The sequence below is a fragment of the Micromys minutus genome, assembly GCF_963924665.1.
Source record: "Micromys minutus genome assembly, chromosome: 18".
In the NCBI taxonomy this organism is placed as follows: Eukaryota; Metazoa; Chordata; class Mammalia; order Rodentia; family Muridae; genus Micromys; species Micromys minutus.
Genome location: NC_137953.1, coordinates 22,631,611 through 22,646,195, shown reverse-complemented (window position 1 = coordinate 22,646,195; position 14,585 = coordinate 22,631,611).

The window sequence follows — 14,585 nt, the reverse complement described above, 5'->3', positions numbered from 1 at the left end:
ACAAACAATTCTCAACTGAGGAATACTAAATCACTGTGAAGCACCTAAAGAAATGCTCAAGATCCCTAGTCATCAGAAAAATGGAAATCTAAAAAACCCTGAGATTGCATCTCACACTAGATAGAATATCTAAAATAAACAAAAAATCAGATTAGGTGACAGCAGATGCTGTAGAGGATGTGGAGAAAGAGGAAAACACCTCATTTTAGTGGGATTTTGAGCTAGTACAACCACTTTGGATATCTCTCTGGTGGTTCTTCAGAAAATTGGACATAGTGCTACATAAAGACCCAGCTATTCCATCCCTGGGCATTTATCAAAATTGCTCCAACATAAAATAAGAACACATGATCCACCATGTTTATAGCAGCCTTATTTATAATAGCCAGAAGCCAAAAAGACCCCATATATTTTTTAACAGAGGAATGGATACTGAAATTGTGTTATCTTTCCACAATGAAGTAGTACTCAGCTATTAGAAACAATGACTTTATGAAATTCCTAGACAAATGGACAGAACTAGCATCTATCATCCTGAGTGTGGTAACACAGGTACAAAAGATTACACATGGTATATACTCATTGATATATGGTTATGAATCCCAAAAAGTTCTATATATATCCAAGAAACAATTCACAGAACTTATGAAGCTCAACCAGAAAGAAGGCCAGTGTGTGGATGCTTCATTCCTTCATAGCCTTACTGGCTATTCCCCACCTCTCCAAGTGAATTCCGAAACATACTCCCAAGGTAAATGACAATAGCTGTGGAAACAAAGAATGGATCTTCAGAATAGCCTGTAACATTCAAATTTGGGACACACTATGAAAGATTTGCATCTTGGCATTTTGCTCCTGTTGCTTTGAACTGTGAAAATCCAGGTCAGTGAAACTCTCTCCTTCTGAGAAGACCACACACTCCACAACAGTTCAGTTTACACTTGATTAGGAGGATTGAGCAGTACTTGGAGTGCAGTGGATCTGCTGTCATTTTTATGTATCTAATGCCATCTGCTTTGACCTAAGCTTACTCAGATTCCTAGGGCACTTCACAGTACCAATGCATCATTCAGACCATTGCACCACACAATATGCCTCAGGAAATTTACTCTAAGTCAAAGCAAGTCTTTAATGTGGAACCGAACAAGCACTACCGGAATAAAAATGTTTACAAAGAAACAGGACTACCCCCATACCCTCCCCATTCTGTGGACCAGCAAGTGGCTGAATTAAATCTATAGTTTCTTCTTACAATTACAAACTAAAATTATAAATCACAAGCTCCATACAGATGATTCAAACACATTTCTTTTTTTTGAAAACAGAATTTAATGAAGAGATAAAATTATGCAAAAAACAAAGCAAAATAAAAACTCAAAAATTCATAAGAACACCTTGCCAACAGACTTGAGGAATTGGATGAGAGACTATCAGAAGTTAGAGGGATTGGAACACTCAGTCAAAGAAAATGTCAAATCCCCAAAATAAAAACCAAGAATAAAACATGCATGAACTCTGGACACTATAAAAAAGAACAAAGCAATGAATAGTAGGTATAGGATAAGGAGAACATATCTGAGGCTGAGGCACAGAAAATACTTTTTAAAAATCATAGGAGATTCTAATTGGCGTTTTCACTTAGTCTGAGTTGAGCTGGACCTACTCCTGAAACCCCATTTGAACATCAAAACTGAATTGACCAAAGACTGAACTAGATATCCCAAGGGGACATCTAGCATAACCACAGCCCTTAGACTATTCCTTAGAATGGGCCATAGAACAGGTTATTGATGTCACTAAACTCTTGATCCATTACAGTAGATCAGATCCTAGGTGGCTGAGTTCTCAAAGCTTTCTCTCTTGAAATAGCTATAAACTCATGTAGAAGTTGTGATCCTCATTAAATGCAAAATTAAATGCAGCAATTCGGAGGCAGTTATCTTTGTAAGGTCTCAGTTTCTGATCATAAACATATTTCAAATAACCACTGGCTTCAGTTTTTTTTATACCCAGAGCTACTATGAAAACACTGTGAAATTCAATTCACTAATATTTAAAAAAATTAAAACACACCTAAATCTAATACTTGTTAAGATAAGCCATGACTCTTAAATATCCATAGTGCAATAGGGACAGTCACAAGACTCAAAGTATTTATTTCAATATAGATCCAGAAATCAAAACACGGCATGGATGTTCTTTCTGGTTAGCTGTGGTCTAGCTATCTTGGAAGACTTAGCAAGGACGATTCCTTTACTGTACTGTGTGTGGTTGTACTTCTGATTTTCAAACACAGCATACTGCTTGTCTCACTGAGGTTTAAAGGCCTAGTTTTTAGAATCATCCTCCCTGTCAGGAGATATAAGAGGAGAATCTAATAACTAGCAGGTGATAATGCTGAGGTAGCTAGCCTCAGACTACTATATAATCTGCAACTATTTCACCATTACTATGCAAGGATAAAAGGATTCATTTTAGGAAAGGTTCCTGCCATTAAAATGTTTTTCTAGATATTATTAAAAATATATAACAATTATTGAGTGTTAGCATTTGGGTTTGTAGCACTTCTCTGCAGATCTACAAAGATTTACTGTCTTAAGTCTTAATAGTAATTCCATATTAATTCCTAAAATTATAACAGTGATTATTAAGCTTTTATAATGGGACTACTTTTAAGTCTATTTCTGATAGTGAAAACTACACTGAGAACTCTGTCAGTCTCCCAAGTGTCATCAGTTAATTGTTCTAAGATGCTAACCAAACACTCTTCTTCTTAGAGCACATTCCAAGAGGATATAAAATAATTAAACAAAGACCATAGCAAGTGAACTAAGAATTTATTATAGGTGCTAGGACATAGGATAAAATATCAAATGATTTTAAGTCTTCAATGGAACAAAAACCATGTAATTCTGTACTGAAACTGTGAGGTCCTGTCTTCTAATAAGATTATTTTGAAATCAACTTGAAGAGAAATTTAAACAAGCTGTATAATGGTTTTCCTTCTAAGTCTCACTTCTAAGTTTTCGAACTTAGTAGATAATATGTCTTTTTGTATATGGGCAACAATTTCATCACTCAAGTAATGTTCTCATCTTTCAACAATTTCTCTCCCCCCCACCCCGTTTGCTTTGTAGGATTGGTCTGCTTAGATCTGGCTCAGAATGATGTCTTTGGCAAGTCACTTGCCAGAGTCCCCCACAAGAGAAGACACAATAAAGAAACAAGTCTATGTGAGATTCCTGTTATATATAAAAAAGTGACACGAATGATCTCATCTTTTTTTAACCAAAATTGCAGTCCGCCAGTAAAAAGAAAATGGCTGAAAAACATATATGGGTTTTTCATGACTTCTTGATCTGTAACAAGGTGCTTATTTATGAATGTATGTGGGTCCTTGGAAATATGTTTTCTCCTTCATGTGTATTATAAATTAAATTCTTTTTCAATTAGGGTATTAAAATCATACTTTAAAAATAGTCATTTATTAATAAATTTAAGTGTAAATCTTCATGTAATATTTATTCTACTCAAAAGATTATTCTGGAATATATAAACAATAGGAGAAATAAAATTTTGGAGCTTGTGCTTCATTCATGGACTGTGTGTGTGTGTGTGTGTGTGTGTGTGTGTGTATGTGAGTGTTTGATTTTTTTCCCTGTTTTTTTCATCTTTTTGCCTTTCTCCAGGCCTCAATGCGTTCCGGTAGTTTCCTGTAGATCACAGCCAGTGTTTACTCCAATGAATCAAGATTTATTCCCTCAGAGAATAGCCTCATGTCCTATATATTTAGAACTGTTTACCATATACCTGTTTACGCTAACCTATAAGGCCACCATTCAATATAACTCTTTAAGATATTTTTTTAAAATTTCCAGAAATAAATCATACAACAAAAAAGTGTAATTGATATATCAGTTATTTTATTAATTTTGCACAACTGTATCTCCTAAATTTTAAATTGCATAAAATATTCTCATTTAGGATAGGGTGATGAATGTGAGTTTGATATCTGCTCCTGATAAATTCTCTTCCATTATTTGCATTGGGTACTTTATTGAAAAATCTTATGCAATATTAAAATCAATTCAACTAATCACACATAAAGCTAGTAATAATTTTCTATCACATTAGGGTTTACATAAATTTCTGAGTGACAATTGCAAATGCTTTGTGTTTACATGTTGAATTGAACTCGAACTTAATTTCCAGTGACTCAGTTATAGTGACTAATACATATTTTATGCTCATGAGATCAAGGCTCCAATTTGGGACACACATCTGTGAGGGAGACATAGAGGTAGACAGTTTAAAATACTATTGGATTTCTTTCATATTTCATGTCAGGATTTTATATTACTGAGGTGGAAAACAAGAATCTGTGTCATTTTTCTACATTTAAGTTATAATTGCTCTAATATTGAAAGAGCTAACTTACCTTTTTCATAGACATTTTCAATATATACAGGAGGAATCCCAAATTTCTGAGTCAGCTTCACGTATTTTTTCCACATGTCATCAGTGATATTTGTTCCAGTTGCTGCATTGTATTTAAGAAATGTCAGAATAGCAACCTCAGCAAATAGTCTAAGTTCATTAAGTCTTTTCATCAGTAAGTAAGTCCTGCGACTTTAACCACTGTCTTTACCATAATGGTGATGCCCATCAGGGAAAGATATCATGACACGTCAGATAATATTGCTCAAGGTAAGATAATAACTCTCCATCCAATTATATATAGGTCATTAATGTAAAATTAGGAATATGAAAATCTTTATTAAATGGTTATTGAAATTTACCTGTCCAATTCAACTTGAACATCGCAGTCATGATTATCCATGAAGTATATTAATAAACATATTTCTGCACCAATGTGTCATGAGACTAAATGCAGAGACACAGTTATGTTATAAATAATGAAAAGAAAAAAATTGAATTTTCCCACATGAGATTTACATACCCAGCACTCCTGCCATATTCTGCAAATCATATCCTTCATTAAGAAACTGAACTTTGAATAGGATGGTGGAGTTTGAGATAAAATGTATCACAACATCAACATCACCTACATCTTGAATAAATAAAATTTCCTTCATAAGAATATGATATAGACACTTCTATTCATTTGTTTACTTACTTATATTATAGTTTAAAGACTTATTATTATTACAGGATTTTGAAACTTCCATTTCCTCCATAAAAATCAGAGAGTTTGCCCATCTTTACTTTCCTTCAAATTTATAACATATTTTCCCATCGATTCTCATCATAGGCTTATATTTAACATCTTATGATAGTTGTGTTATATTTCATATTATATACATTTTAAATTATTTTATATAAAGTAATAATGATATATGAAATCTTCATAAATATAACACTTTCAGTACATTAAATGTACATTTGGTATATCGCATATGTGTTTTTAGTTACATTAGTCTTAAAACAATATTAAAAATTTTTTTACAATGATCCCATTTTTCTAGAATACCACAAAATATTTTTTTAGCATTAAGTTATTGAGTCAGAAAAACATTTTCTTATATTCTGACATGAAATTTTAAAAAAGTGTATGCTTGAATTATTTTAACAATACAATCATTGTTTTGTTTTTTTTTTTTTTGTTTGCTTGTTTTTTAACCATGTAGCAAGAATCCTTCAGAAATGTGTTTTCCTACTGTGCTGCTGAAGAGCAGACAATGGCCATTATACTCACTTCGTGGTAAGTCTTCCTTGAGTGCTTGAAAAATGTTACTTTTAGGAAAAAAACGATATGAAATACGAAACCTCCAGTTCTCAGGTATGAAATTGGTCTCCATTGGTTTGGGACATCCTTTTGATACTGAGTAACCTGTCAAATTGGAAACAATGGATAATTTTCCACTAAAGACACAGTTGGTAAAGACCACATCCCTTATAGAACATGTAAATAATCCAGTCCACCCTAAACTAGCAGTACTCACATGGCTTTGGGCAATTCATCCAAGCAATATTATCAGCCCAAATTTTGTGTAGTTGACACTTCCCATTATACCTAAACAATACATATTAAGCAAACAAAAAAAAAACATTTCTGATTTCACATTTACCATCACACATCTCTTTGTCTCTAAAGTGTGGACATATTGGCCTAGATATTGTCTTCCATGATGTTATTCTTTGGTCTGCAAATATCTTCATTAACCATCTTTTCAGACTGTGACTCCTGTTGGGAATGCACTGACCTTCTGTGTGCCCCAAGACTTGTGGGTGAGATTGGGGCTCATAACCTTAACTGACAACCTTTTCCAATCACCAAATCAAAGCAAGTGACCTCATTGATGCAATGGTAGTTATCCAGTTATCAAGATGGTTTTCAAGAAGAATGTTCTTTACATTGAGGGTATAAACACTGCTTTTGGTTTATTTGTTATGAGATTTTCCTAATTTCACATTCACATTTGTTAATATTTTACTTACAGCAAACATATGATTTATTACGTGATGTATGTTTTCTGGGATGTTTTCACAATTTCAATATAACAAAATATGAAGCCGTCAGGATGTGAACAGTCAGGTGTAATATATGTTATTGCTGTCACTCTCATCCCCAGCTTCCCTCAAATTACTATTAGATCCAAATCATCTTCTCATTTACAGAAATAAGTAGTAATGTTTTCATTCCCCAGTTTAACACATTGTTTCTTCTACCCAAATATATTTTTTTACCTGATATAGAACTTCATGCTCATGGCTGTGTATTGGTTAACATACTTGACTTCACGCATCAGGATCCTCATTGGGCTATTTTCTGCTGTTATACCCACATATTTGCCTGCTAAATACATGGTATAAAATTTCCCTGAAAACTAATAATAAAGATGGATTAATTCATTAGTCAAGTCATATAAGCTTGAATTCCCCACCCACTTATTGTTGTACAACCTTATTTAAATTTATTTCTGAGGAATAATTATGATCTTGATAATAACTACAAATACATATAGTACCACAGGGACCAAATGTCCCCACACATAAAATGATAAAATCATGTTAGTGAATATTTGAGTTTAGAAAACTAAGTTATAAATGTTCAAATATATAAATAGAAAATAATCAATATTATCATGAAACAGTATATATAATGTGGTAACAGCATTTTTGTGTATTTTTGTTTATACTTTATAATTGCCCAACATCATATATACAGTGTAAAAATTTTATATCATGTAAACAATAATTAAAAGTGTAATAAACTGACTAAAAATTTCTATTAAAAAGTTGCATCAACATAAAAAGTAAACACAATACTAAATACATTCAATATAAATAAATAGAAGAAGTCATATTTTGATGTCAAAATGTCTTTGCATTCAGAACCACTAAGACCAGTATTTTTTTAGAAATAACTAAGTTCAAAGGATGAGAGGCTTAAAACTGTTCACATTGTGTGGCTTTGTTCTTAATTTCAACACTTTTGCTGCAACATTCAATGAAATATCTGTAGTAATGGGCAGGAACACAACTTCACAAATATATACATACTCACAGACATATATGTATGTATGTATGTATGTATGTATGTATGTATGTGTGTGTGTATATATATATATATATATAACTTCAATAAAGTCCCCGTTTCGGAAATATTACTGAGTTATACTTCATATCAGTATTTTCTCATATATTGATCATAGTATAATGACTCTAACAGAGTGAAAGTTGTTTCTGATATATACGATAGAAGATGTCTTTGCCTTGCAGATATAAAAGTTATTTTAGGTTTCTATTGCATTGAGTAAGAGATATCACTGAATTACTGTAGAATATTGAAACATTTAACTCAAATGCATATTTTCCTTCAAGTATGAAAATAAAGTTAATCATAAAAAATTTTACAGGCATAGAATTAATGAGATGTTCATTTTCATACTGTTAACCCAGGTAAAATCAAATTAGGAAATTAAGTAGCTCAGATGAGGTAATCAGAACCTTAAACTAAAAGAAAGAAAGTTTTAAGACATGGCACATATTACTAATACAAAAACAGTTAAGGTCGTAAAATCACACTGACTGCTTGTTCAATCTACGATGAATTCACCACATTCACCTTTCTCCCTACCTAACTCCCTGAAAGCCCATCCTTGTACCAGTAAGGGGTCCTCAGCAGTAGAAAGTAAAAAGACTATAGCAAGGAGAAGAAACTTCATCTTCCAGAATAGTCTCTTTCTTCTGAAGCAGAAAGAAAGGTGTTCAGCTGCTAATGAAATGATGACCTGAGGAGCATCACAAAGCATTTCGGTTTGTACCATGTGCGATGACTAAGTAACTATATTTTTCAATCATCAACAGAATGGTAGACTGGCTGGTAATAAAATGATGGGATTATAATTCTGTAGTTGTTTAAGTAAATGTTCTGGAAATGTTGACATTCCAAACAAAAGTCAAGAAGAGGAAGCTGGTTTGAACACATTGTCACTGCATTCATAAGTGACTAGGAAAGACAAACATAAAAAGATAATTAAAATGAGTAGAAAAACTCAAAAATAAATTGAATAATTGGAAAATTTGTTGGTTATAATGTATTCTTGATGGAGGTGTATTATACTATTCATAAATTTTAAGTAGATATGTACTGTATCTTAATCATAGCTACTCTTATATTCTTTCAGATTTCAAAATTTCCCTTCCAAATATCTAGTATATTTATCTAAACATGACTGTGATGAGAAGTTTGTAATTTAAATTTCTTTCAGTCACATAGAAATTTTATAAAATTGTGCTTTTATTTAATGGTAGGTATGTTGCTATTTCAGACCGTCCACAGGAAATTAGTCTCATTTCCCTCATCCTTTAGAAGGATCATGATTTTGCCTGCTGCATATAATTTTTGCAGTTGGGTGACATTGGGATTTCAGGGTAATTCTCAGAAAGAATATGAATTCCAAGTTCTTAAGAGGCTGGTTTTGGTGTGGACTATTCCTTGTTGGACCTGAAGTTTAGTAATTCATTGGGACTAACTGGTTTGATAAATGTATTCCTCAAACAAGAAACAAGAAAAAAATGAAAGGAAATTAGATTTCGGTTTTCTCTTTCTTCTCACTCCTAATCCCTGCTTTCTCTTTTTCTCACCAATCATTGTTATGGGTTTGAAAGTGAAACAAAAGGAGTGGACAAGGGTAGAAGATCAACTACATGTAAGGCATCAAAGATCAACTACACTTTCTCTTATCTTCTCCAAGACATCAATTATGGTTTCCTACATGTGCTTCTACGGGATCATACACATAGCTATGGACATTTTATACCAGTGCCTATTGTACTCAGGAATAGGTAACCTCACTCCCTCACTAAGTAATCTTGAATAATAATCTACTATCTCTATCTCAATTCATACAGCCTGCTAGGACACACATATGAACAATGCAGGCTCCTGACAGTTGTCCTTGTCTGGGTCTGAGAATTAAGCATGGAAGCACCAGCAACCAAAGAATCCTACTTTATTTTGCTGTTTTAAGCCAGGTTTATTTTTATGTGTTTTTGTCATTACCCTTTGACCTGCAGAGGAGCCATGCCATGTTGATTTCTAAACTAGATCTTTCCCTTCCAATTTAATTCACTTTGAAACTCCATTAAAAAAAAGTAACTACTCCACCCCCACAAAAAACCAAAAACATAAGTAAAAAATCCCTCAAGAGCTAAAAGGTTTGCTGACTTTTCATTTTTAATCCCATGAAAAACACCTATATGACACATGTGGTTCAAAATCTCTTATTGGTGTGAAGAGAAACCATAAAGATGGCAAGTCTTATAAACAAAGTTCTTAGTCATTATTCAGGACTTGATTGTAGTTTTAGACACTTATTCCACTACTGGCATGGTGGTTTGCATGGTCAGTACAGGTGGTGTGCTGTGGAAAGAACTGAATGTTGTAAATCCCAACCACTGTGTAATAGAAAGAGACTCTGCACATGGAATGTGCATTTAAATCCTCAATGCTCAAACACAGTGACGTTTCATCCAAACAAGTCACAAGGACAAGCACAGGGCGAATCTTAAACCTCTCTTAACACCAAATTACCCTAATGATCAAGAATTATAAGAATCTTTGTGTGTTTGTTTGTGTGTGTGTGTGTGTGTGCCCACCCACAGGAGTGCCCATTAAAAGAAGCATGTTGTTTCATGTATGTGTAATAGTATTTTGTGGAGAGCGGGTGTCATGGCAGTCCCAAGATAATGCTTAGGACTCTGGCCTGTTCTTGTGAATAGCACCTTACTTCCTCCTGCCCCTGAGATTATCCACTCTCACCATGCAAGCTGTGCAGGTATACCCATGACTCAAGATCAGGACAATGGGACTTTGCTTGGAGGCTGGGAATAGGAAATAGATAAACCAAAAGAAAAACAAAATGGAGAAAAAGAAAGTAAAACTAGGACAGAGAGAAAAAGAGACAGGAGGGGACAGAAAGATTTTCATGAGCATGCTGTAAGGTTCCTGAATAAACTGCTTTGAGAAAAATGCTGTGCTGTAGTCGCTATTTTTCTGCTGGTCAAATATGGAAGGGACAGTATTTGGGCATAGTGGTATGAATTTCTCTTTGCCCTTTTGCCTCCAGATTAAAAGCAGGCATTAACTGTCTTCTCAAACACATTTTTGTTTCTGAAAAAGAAACATGGAAAACGTAATTTTTTTTAATTGAAAAACTTTATTTTAAAAAACAAAGATGAATGTAAAGACTCTAATCATTTTTGCATAAAAGTATTCGAATAATTTTTTGTTAGTACTAGGTTTTTATTAAAGTTTGATAGGGTGCATTAAGATCTTACTAGTTACAATGAACATAAAGTACATGTAAAACAAGATGTAACCTGTAATTAGTCAAAGTTTTCTTGTTGTGTAAAGATTAAGCATAATGGTTTTTAATTTTCTTTTTTTTTTCTTTTTCTTGAACTTTATATAGTCTGTGTGTTGTTTCTGGGGTATTCTGAGCTTTCTGGGGTCAGTATTCAAAAATTCAGATGACAGCAGATACTGGCAAGTATGCAGAGAAAGAAGATCATTTTTCCCTTGTTGGTGGTGTTGTAAACTGGTAAAACTACTATGAAATTAAGTCTGGGTATTTCAGAGAAAATTGGACATAGTACTACCTGAAGACCCAGTTATTCCACTTCTGGGAATATACTCCATAGAACCTCGACCAACAATAAAGACACATGCACAACAATGTTCACAGGAGCCCCATTTATAATCGTCATAAGCTGGAAAAAATCCTTGCTGTCCTTCAGTACATGAATGGATACAAAATTGTGGTATATTCACACAATGGAATACTAGTCAGCTATCAGAAACAATGAATTTATGAAATTCTTAAGAAAATGGATGCATCTAGAGAATATCATCCTGAGTGAGATAACCCAGTCACAAAGAACATGCATATTTTTAAGAACACCCTGTAAGACAAAGTTAGTCATGGTTTGAACTACGCAGAAATGACTAGACATATAATACTGAGGAAAATACCCTTTTACTGGCCATCTTTTTCTGGTTCCCTCAGTTTCATGTGTGTCCTCATAGCTGATGAATCATAACAAACTCATTCTGAAAACCTTTTGTTTGGGATGAACAACCAACTGCTTTATCACTCATGGGTTGTGGCCGACCCCCTAACACAACACCATGCACATACACCAGATAAACAAATCCCAGAGGACTAAGTGTCCTGAGGACTTCTGCTTAAGTGAACAACTGTGACAAGGAGAAAAATATCTTTATATGTCTTTCTTTTATTGGTAATATCAATTTCTCCATTTTTTTCTTTTCCCTCAAATGGATTCTAGCTGGAGACATAATTTTCTAATGTAGGTGAAAGACTGGGATTTTCAAAGTACTAAGGTTATTTACTTCTCTGTTTCCAAAATGTCAAGCTTGGACTTTATATACTTTTGTAGTATTTAAGGATCTAATCCAATTGTAGCATATCAATGGCTGATTTGTGTTCTCAATTGTTCAAACTAAATGCAGTGACAATGGCTGTTGTCAAAAAACAGGAAATAGGACTACCTCTGCTATTTCAGAGGCATTTTTTTCTTTTGTACAAGAATTTTCAACATGAACAAAGGTAAGAAAAATAGGTGAGAGCCTTCCAAACAAAGTCACAGACTTACTGTAAGAATATTAAATCTGTAGTTTTTGATCTGACATGAAGGATTCCTGGAGCTGAACTTACAAATGTATGTATATCCACACTTTGCATTTTTATGGATATTTAAAAGTCTTTATGCTTGTGAGACTTACTGATTACAATCCTTGTTGATTTCTGTAATTTCTAAATTCTCTATTTCAGATAAACTCACTTTGACAACATCCTCATAAAGCAAAGCAAAACAAAAGAAGGCATAACAAACTAAAAAAAAAATTCTAATTTTCTTGTTTTAAAGTTTTTTTTCTCTTTTTTATTAGATACTCTGTATTTACATTTGAGATATTATCCCTTTACCCTGCCTTGTACCATTCCCCCTCCCCTTCCAGTTGCCTTCACAAATGGGCACTCCCTTCTGGTCCCACTCTCCATCCCATTACCTTGTCATTCCTCTACATTGGAAAAAGGTGTCCTCTTTGGAACAAAAGCCTCTTCTCACATAGATGCCAGACACTGCTATCTTCAGCTACATATGCAACTGAATCAATATGTATCTCAAAGAGCACAAAAAGGTTGGTGTTTCACTCCATGGGAGTTTTGGGAGTTTGGTTGGTTGATAATGTTGCTATCTTCCAATGAGTTTGCAACCCCTTTCAGCTTCTTAGGTCCTTTATTTTGCAACTTCATTGGGATCCCCAGGAGTTCAGAAAGATGGTTAGCTGCAAGCATGCCGAGTTGTATCTATAATATTCTAGCATAGTCCTTGAGGAAGCATCTCTGTCTGATTCCTGCCAGTAAGTACTTTTTGGGATCAGTTATAGTGCTTGGGTTTGGTTACTGCATATATGCTGGATCCCCAGGTGAGGTGATTCTGAGTAATCTTTTCTTCAATCTCTGTTCCTCTATTTAATCTTGCATTTCCTCCCATGAGATTTTTTTGTCTTTTCTAAGAAGAATTGAGGCATCCTCATTTTGTTCTTTCTTTCTTTCTTTCTTTCTTTTTTTTTTTTTTTTTTTGGAGCTTCATAATGTCTGTGAAATTTTTCTTGCATATGGGGTATTCAGGGCTTTCTGGGGCTTGTATGTGCTTATAAGTGAGTTTATACCATGTGTGTTCTTTTGTGACTGGGTTACCTCACTGGGGATGATAGTCTCTATTTCCATCCCTTTGCCTATGAATTTCATAAAGTCATTGTTTCTAATAGCTGAGTTTTAAGTCCATTGTGTAAGTGTACTACACTTTTTATATCCATTCATCTGTTGATGGACATGTGGCTTCTTTCCAGCTTGTGGCTATTATAAATAAGGCTGATATGAACATGGTGGAGCATGTGTCTTTGTTGTTTGTTGGAGCATCTTTGGGGTAGAATTGGTAAAAATCCTTTCCTAATCCTTAGGTTGCCATTTTGTCTTCTTAACAGTGTACTTAGCCTTACAGAAGCTTTGCAATTTCATGAGGTCCCGTTTGTGAGAGGGCACATTGTTGCTGGTGATGTTCCTGGGCTGGCTGTCTTCGGTTCTATAAGGAAATAAGCTGAGCTAGCCATGACATCAACATCATCTGCTTCTTCCTGATCAACTTGAGCCCAAGACCTAACTTCATTTGGTAAGCAATAATGGATGTATAAGCTAGATAAACCTTGACTAAGACAGAAAAGAATAAGAAAAATTTGTTATATAATGGGAATGTTGACAGAGTTGCCTACCTAGTCCTTACAAAGCTTGACAGTCCACCTATGTGCACCTCAGTTGTCCAGTTTGAACAGATTTATGACTGTACCTTAAACAAGGTCAGCACTTTTTCATATGTTTTGCTGTTGTTTTCTTGTTGTCACCCTTTCCCCTTTTGTTATATGCTGTAATTTGTTTGTTTGTTGGGTTGTTGAACGGTGTCTAGCTTGACACATTTGAAGCAAACATAATAAAGATTTTTTTTTTGCTTTTGTCCCCTAGATCTCAGGCTATCTGGTAGCCATCCATTCTTAAGTCCTGTCTAGTAAGACATGGTCTCCCAGAAGTGTTCTCACTCGTAAGCCCACAGGTGAGACCCCAAGTTCACTCAAAAAACTGTCCAAGAGGGACCTGTCAGGAACACAAGGTCACAGAAACTTCAGAGCAACCTGAGACAGGACCTTTCCTGTCTTAATGTGTACCCAGAGTTAAGGTTGAATCACAGCCCCCTTTGTACCTAAAATATTTCTGGGGAGAGCTGGACTCTCAGGCGTGCTCTCACTCATAACATCACAGGTTCACAGGCTTACAGATGGAACAAGTTCCAGACAGAGACAATACGGTCAACTAAGAATAGAAAGTGAGAGTCAAGCACAAGAACTTTAGCAACAGATACCAGGACTACTTGGCATCATCAGAAACAAGTTTCCTCACTACAAGTCAAAGGTATCCCAACACATCATAAAGCAAATTTTATTCTCAATCATATCTCATGATGATGAGAGAAACTTTAAG